Source organism: Rhagoletis zephyria, unplaced genomic scaffold, assembly GCF_001687245.7.
Source record: "Rhagoletis zephyria isolate East Lansing unplaced genomic scaffold, Rhagoletis_zephyria_1.1 Rzeph_scaffold_22801, whole genome shotgun sequence".
Lineage (NCBI taxonomy): Eukaryota > Metazoa > Arthropoda > Insecta > Diptera > Tephritidae > Rhagoletis > Rhagoletis zephyria.
In genome coordinates, this window is record NW_016179859.1 from 1 (window position 1) to 7,055 (window position 7,055).

The window sequence follows — 7,055 nt, forward strand, 5'->3', positions numbered from 1 at the left end:
TTAGTGGCTTGGTAATGGCGAATTCGTAAGGATCTATTGATTGCATTATGAAAATTTTCATTTATTTGTTAAAAATACAATATACAATACAATTACAATTACAAAATTACAAATACAATTCATATAAGGTGGTGTTAACGGAAAATGAATAAATAAATTACATGTACATATATCAGAAAATTAATAACAAGAAATGAAATTATTGTTTGATTTCTAACCAAACCTATGTTGTAACTCAATCGCCTAATGGTTTGCCGAACCGTAAACATATGTTTACACATCCATTTTCGTGAGTAGGTACCTGGTACTTGTCACGTACACGTACCTGCATATCCGCCTTTTTTTCTGCCATCAATGTGGTTACCCATGCTAGCTCAGCATATGTTATTGGCGCGGTTCTCAACCCTTGGCCACATTGAGGCGAGGCGGATGTTCCAATCGTCATCTGCACATATCGTCTCACAGGAAGCCCACCCATCCTTGGACCGCTCTTTCCGGTTGTTCACTTCCGGCGGTTCCCCTTTTTGGTATTACTCCAATCACTTCATTCAATTTCTACCCTTCGTCATCTTCCCCTCCCTCCTATATCAATTTAGCCAGTCATTTAGGGCTCCTTTTATCAGTTTCAAATTATAACACAATATTTATTACATAACATTTCAAAAACTACACAGTTTATAATATACGCAAATACTTACATACTACACGAATCTCGACTGGTATTTCCTATCGCACAAAAAAAAACCAAACGTGAAAGCGCAACTATGGCGCTGCAGCATCCACAGGAAACCCTAACAGCCTACCTAAAAGAGCTCTCTTAAGCAGATATATATTTATGGTTTTCCGGGAGCCGGATCTTCTCAGCTCCAAAAAAAAATTCTTTAAAATTGGTATCGTTGGTTTGGCGTTTTCCTGGTTTGACGGGACACCGACAAAAATTACACCCGAATTAAAAGTGAATAATTTGCAAACAGAAAATGTGTTAAAAAGAATATTAATATCTTAAAGCTATTGCCTTGACTCCGCCCCTGGATTTCCTCGAGCTCATTTCCCTGCTGCAGTTTATGGTCAAAAGCTTCACACAATGTTAATTAACATAGTGGTTGTGGCACATGCTGACCGACTCAACGGGTGACACCAATAAAATTTCCTGACGCTATGGCGATATGGGGCATTCCCTCTCAACACATTCGTAAAAGATACAAAATTTCGCATATCTTAAGAATCGACCACTCACCAGCGAGTTGTGCCGCACCCTTCTGCATCCACGTACGGACGTACAAATTTAAACTCCTGGCACACTAGGGCAAATCACAACAAAAAAACAATAAATACCTAACTTGATCTTCTAAGCGTTTCTTACTTACATCTCGCCGGGGGACTTCCTGCCTGTTCCACTGCCTCTAGCCCGTGGGTGCTCTACTCCTACAACCACTCCGTGGCCTTCCAAGTCCGGCCAAGTAGCCTTTCTTCCACTTTAGGAGGGTCCTTAACTTCCGGAATTGAGTCCTCTTGTGTTAGCGCGTATATTTTCGTAACTTTCTGGCGCACTTACACTTAGTTTCCTCTCCTTACTTAGGATTTTTAGAAACTACAAAAAAACAGGACACTCCGCGGTATTTTTTTTCTTGTACGCCGCACCTTTCTACATTTTCCCGCACTGGATGTCGATTTCAATAACACGAGGCAGTTCTAACTTCTGGCCTACCGCTAACCCCTTTATATAGGCAGTTTTCAACAGCATCCAAAACACCGTTTTTACCGCATAGCCTTCATTGTTTTCTTTAGCCAATCACAATTGCGCTCACCCTACTTCTATCCCTTTCCCGGCGAGATACTTTATTCACCATACCTCGACTCACGCTCTGGCAACCCCCTTCATTAAAAGCTTTTATAATTTCCCATTGGGTAATTTTTCTTATTCATTCTGTTTTGTGTGACATTTACACACAAAACCACGAAGCCTAGGATTAATTGGTAAATATTAGGCATAGCACATAGAACACGTTAAGTTGCCTTTCTTTTTACAAAAAAAAAAACATTTGTTTATTGCCCCTAAAAAAAGGAAGGACGGCATTATCTCCATCATCCAGAGCGGTCCAAAGGTGCTTCCTGAATGTTGAACGCCCAACGTGGGGAACACCCACCCTGACATACTCACACCTTTTTTAAGAAGTTTCACTTCTATCATGTGTACGCTGTTACACACGCATTTTTTTAATAGGGTTGCCACCTGTTAAAAAATTAAAAGATATTCACTGTTCGTTGGATTACGAAATGAGATACGAAATGAAAGGGTGTGGGCTTCGTATGTACAACAGCTTTTATTGTTCTGAGTGGGGTTTCTAGCTATTTAAAAGTTGCTATTTTATAGAAACATCATAAACCAACGTCGGGAAACGAAAAAAAGCTTCTAAAAAACCATCGCCGTTCGGAATCGGCGTAAATATGTAGGTCCCTACCCTTTGTGTGACAACATCAATGCGCATGCCATAAATCGGAGAAGCTTGGCCCAAACACTAACATACTTATGTATAAGTAATCTATTATTATTATTATTATTATTATTAATCTCGATAATTACTACACAGATTTGGACGAGATTTTGGTAAATATAATCTGTGTCGCTAGGGTATTATCTTAAGTACATAGAATTTCTATATAGAGGCCACCTCTCTAAAAAATTATAAGATCTTTTCCATGAACGAAAGACACAAGAAAGACAAAGAAAGAGTGAAAAAAGTCGATTTTTTTAGCGGGTTCTACGCCATCTTGTATAACTGGAAAACGAGCGAAAAGTAAACAAAGCAAAGAAAACAACGAAAACCAAAATTATTGTCAGCCACTTTAAACGCACAATTTAGGTAAAATGATGCAACAAAATGCTTTAAAATGTGTTGTCATGTTGAATTAACTCTTCTTTACTTGAATAAAAGTGTAAAATAGTGGTGCTTGTGATGTAAACAAACGCTCAGCTGACGAACCCGCTTTCGCAAACTTTTTTCTCAAAACCAGTTACAAATACAACGTCGCGTTCTTACGTGATCTTGTAATTTTGGTTCATGGATATGTTCGTTGAATACAAAACGTGAGATGCGAAATGAAAACGCTTGGCCTCTAGATGTTCAATAATTTACTATTTTAGGGTTGCCACCTTGAAAAATAATATGATTGGTAACTGGACTAAAAAATTAGGTCCCAAGTGAAAGGATATGGTTTCCGGATGTGCAATAAGCTGTTTTTTTAGTGGGATTGGCACCTAATTAAAAATTACTAGCTTACATATGATACGTGAAGGCGTTTTTTTTAATAACATCACATTTGTTTAGTTTATTTAAATTAAAAAATATGGTTTTCGGATGTGCAATAGGGTTTTATTTTTTCGAAAATGGTTGCCGCCTATACGAAAAATTATCAGTAGCTCGTGTCTGTAACAATTCTCTACCAAGGCGAATTGAGAGATGAATTCGCCGCCCTGTTCTCTACTGCTAATAGGTTCATTCCAAGGCGAATTTATACAAGGTGGTGTTGATGGCGAATTTATATTTTCGCCGAGGTACGTCTTAATGTCAAAATGATGTGTTTGTTGTAAAATGAATTCGCCTTGTTTACAACAAACACGTCATTTTGACGTTCAGTAGTACCGCGGCGAAAATTTAATTCGCCATCAACACCACCTTGTATAAATTCGCCTTGGATCATTCCTTATCTTTTTGGACTAAAATCTGTAAAGTGTCAAAATGCCAGAGCGTAAGCAAAATGCGCTCACTAAAAGAGAATAACAGGAAAAGTAAAGGAACGCAAAAAATCAAATTTTTAGTCCAAAGAATGGCAACAACAAAGCTAACGTCAAATAAGAATGGAAATTTATGTACAAAACACATTCGCACAAGCACAAGCACAATAACCACTTAGGGCCGGTTGCTCAAAGCTTGGTTGACACTAATCCCCGGTTAAACATCGTTATCGACGTTACCGACACCAGGCTTTGAGCAACCGGCCCTTACTATATCAATTATTTTTTGCCTCCTTCCAATTTCAATACACTTTTTTACTTTTTAGAGTATTCTCACTTTTTGCGTATTCTTTAATTTCCGTTAATTTAAATTCAGTTGAGTTTGACACTTTTCAGGATTTTGCCAGAAAAAATTCTTCTGACAGGCTAACCTAATATTCACGCACGCCGACAATTTACTGTCAAATATTTTTCATGCACATACAACTTGTATGTGACCAACCGAAATTGAACGGCGTGCGTATGAAACTAACTCAATTTCCAATTTTTGTTCTGCGTGACATTTTGATTTGACGTTTCGCTCAATGAAATCAAATACAAACGCACGCAAGCCAATTTCGGGTGACGCAAAAAAACAAATTCGAAGGCGTGCGTACCAAAACGCAAGCCGCGAATATTAGGTTAGCCTCTGACTAAATCTGACCAGTGATGAAATTGATGGTACAATTGTACTTTTTTGGTACATTTTGGAAGCCAAAAGTACATTGGTACTACATTGACATTTTTGATACATTTTTGAAGATACGGTACTGCACTACAATTATGTCGAAAAAATCATAGCGAGTAAAATTAAGGGGGAAGACTAAAATATCAGAAAAAGTTATTGAACGCAGTAAAACTTACGCCATTCTGACTTTCTGATAGGTAAGTTTTTTTCTAACAAATATTTTTGATACCACATCATGAGACGTTCAAAAATAAAAGAATCTGTTCCAAGCATCCTTCCTTGTTTCACAAAAATTAAATAGATATAGCTACAAATGTGTCTTTAAAATTATCCCATTTTCGGTTTAACGATCAACAGACAAATTCGGTCAGAACCTTTCAGCATTATTATCTATTTTGGTATATTTCTCAATATTTTGCGTAAATTCCGGCCAAAAAATAGTTTCATCCACAGTTGAATAATTTTATACGGCAGCCATAGTTGACGCACGAAAATTAGAAAATTAGAGATTAATAGAAAATTAACTAAACTAAACTTTTCTTCCTTTCTTTTGTTTATTCACGAACACATGTTGTGGTCAGCAGACATTTCCTTATAAGTTTTCGCAGGTAAAATTTTTTCCAGCGGAAATTGGCAGATCTCAGTGTCATTTTGCGCTCTCGATTTCCCCCACTTGAAAGATTTTAGGTACGAGAACACTGCTATTAACTTGTTAATTTCTATAAAAGGAATTATTTTCCAAAATATTTTTATAAAACTTCCATTCCGTTAAATGCAAAGGTTTCATTTTTAATTTTTGTACTACTAGCTGTTAATAAGTATAACTTGTAGGCTTTTCTTGATTACCTTGGCGTTTTGGTGGCCTTTTCAAACAAGTGATTTGTGCTTATGTGATTTTTATCATGATTTTTATACAGAAAATCTAAAAACGTATGTATATGGTATTTTAAATGTTGGTACTTTTTCAACTTATTTAGTACACTTTTTTTGGCCATTTGGTACAAAATTAAAAAACTCATTTATCATCCCTGAATCTGACTACTTCGGACTGATGAGTCACTCTCACTGAGTGTTGCTCTCTCATTTTTGCTGTCATTTCCGAGTTAAGGAACGCTTTTTGGACTAAATCTGACTACTTCGGACTTTTTCTGACTATTTCTGGGAGATAAGGAACGCTCCTAATGAGTAGTAGAGAATGATTAGTTTAATATGACTGCATCACTAACTAAATTTTTATTAATTTATCGAAAAAATTTTAGTCAATATCTCGGAAACTAAAGGAGATATCTACACCAATCGAAAGACCTTATTTCAAAATATATAACTGCATCTATAACTAAAAATCGTCAAAATTGCGCTTACGACAATCTTTTAGCCAGGCGACGGTATATTCTCTACCAATAGAGTAATAATCGGTAGAGAAAAGTTATAGAAAGGAGCTACAGATGTGGGCTACGTGTGATGTACAAAAACTAATAGAACACGTTAGTAATAACAAAGAACGTAGATAACAAAAAGGGACAACTCGTTATAATTGTAGCGAAAGTGCGCAACAGGGCCATGTCTTCTCTTTTGCCCTAGTGCGTTTTCTGATTGGATGAAAAGAGAAGGCACGCCCCTGTTGCGCACTTTCGCCACAATTATAACGAGTTGCCCCTTCTTGTTATCTACGTTCTTTGTTAATAATACTATTTTCTACGATTTGGACACGACGAGTGCAGAAATACCCAAAAAGGGAAAATTGAGTGAAGTGTACATCGGAATTCGACGCGAAAAAAAGCGCACCAGTGCGCGCACGTTTGCGGATTCGAAGTTAACAAGCGAATTCGTAACGTATTCGCAGCGATTCTGACGTTGAGAATACGTTGCGAATTCGGCTGTCAACTTCGAATTTGTAAGCGTGTGCACACTTTTCGTGTATTTTTGCAAATTTTGCAAATCGTGCAAATGTGCGCTGGCTCATTTAAGTATATGGGTAGCATCCATGAACGAAAGACACAAGATCACGCGGGAAGGAAAGAACGAAAAAAGTTATTTTCTAGCTGCCGAAATCTCGACGCCATCTTTGTTGTAAGAAGTAAACAACGAAGAGAACGGAAAAAACCGCGAAATTGTTGAACGCATGAATAATCATTTTTATTATGGAAATTCTTCTATAAATCATGCCGTTGTGTTAAATTATTCTTTACGTTATTTGTACACATGTTGTCAAAGAAGAAAATTGCTGTAAAAAGCCCCCACCAAATTGTAAACAATGAAGAAATGTAAACAAACGGCTATTGTCAAAATCGTTAAACTTTTTTCCTAAATGCGATTCTAACGNTGGGCTACGTGTGATGTACAAAAACTAATAGAACACGTTAGTAATAACAAAGAACGTAGATAACAAAAAGGGACAACTCGTTATAATTGTAGCGAAAGTGCGCAACAGGGCCATGTCTTCTCTTTTGCCCTAGTGCGTTTTCTGATTGGATGAAAAGAGAAGGCACGCCCCTGTTGCGCACTTTCGCCACAATTATNTTTTTTAACCGACCTGGCTGAACTCGCATAAATAGTCGAGTTTCTGTTGTTGCTTTGCGTGTATTTCATCAT

The 7,055-nt window shown here is 37.1% G+C and overlaps 1 long non-coding RNA gene across 1 annotated transcript; it reads right to left on the bottom strand.

The window, feature by feature from the left end:
* Positions 1 to 611: 611 nt before the first annotated feature.
* On the bottom strand, positions 612 to 2,071 carry LOC108381512 (uncharacterized). Its single transcript, XR_001849629.1, has 2 exons — positions 1,368 to 2,071; positions 612 to 1,301 (listed from the first exon to the last, which is right to left on the bottom strand). It is a non-coding gene; the product is annotated as an uncharacterized LOC108381512 (long non-coding RNA).
* Positions 2,072 to 7,055: the final 4,984 nt, after the last annotated feature.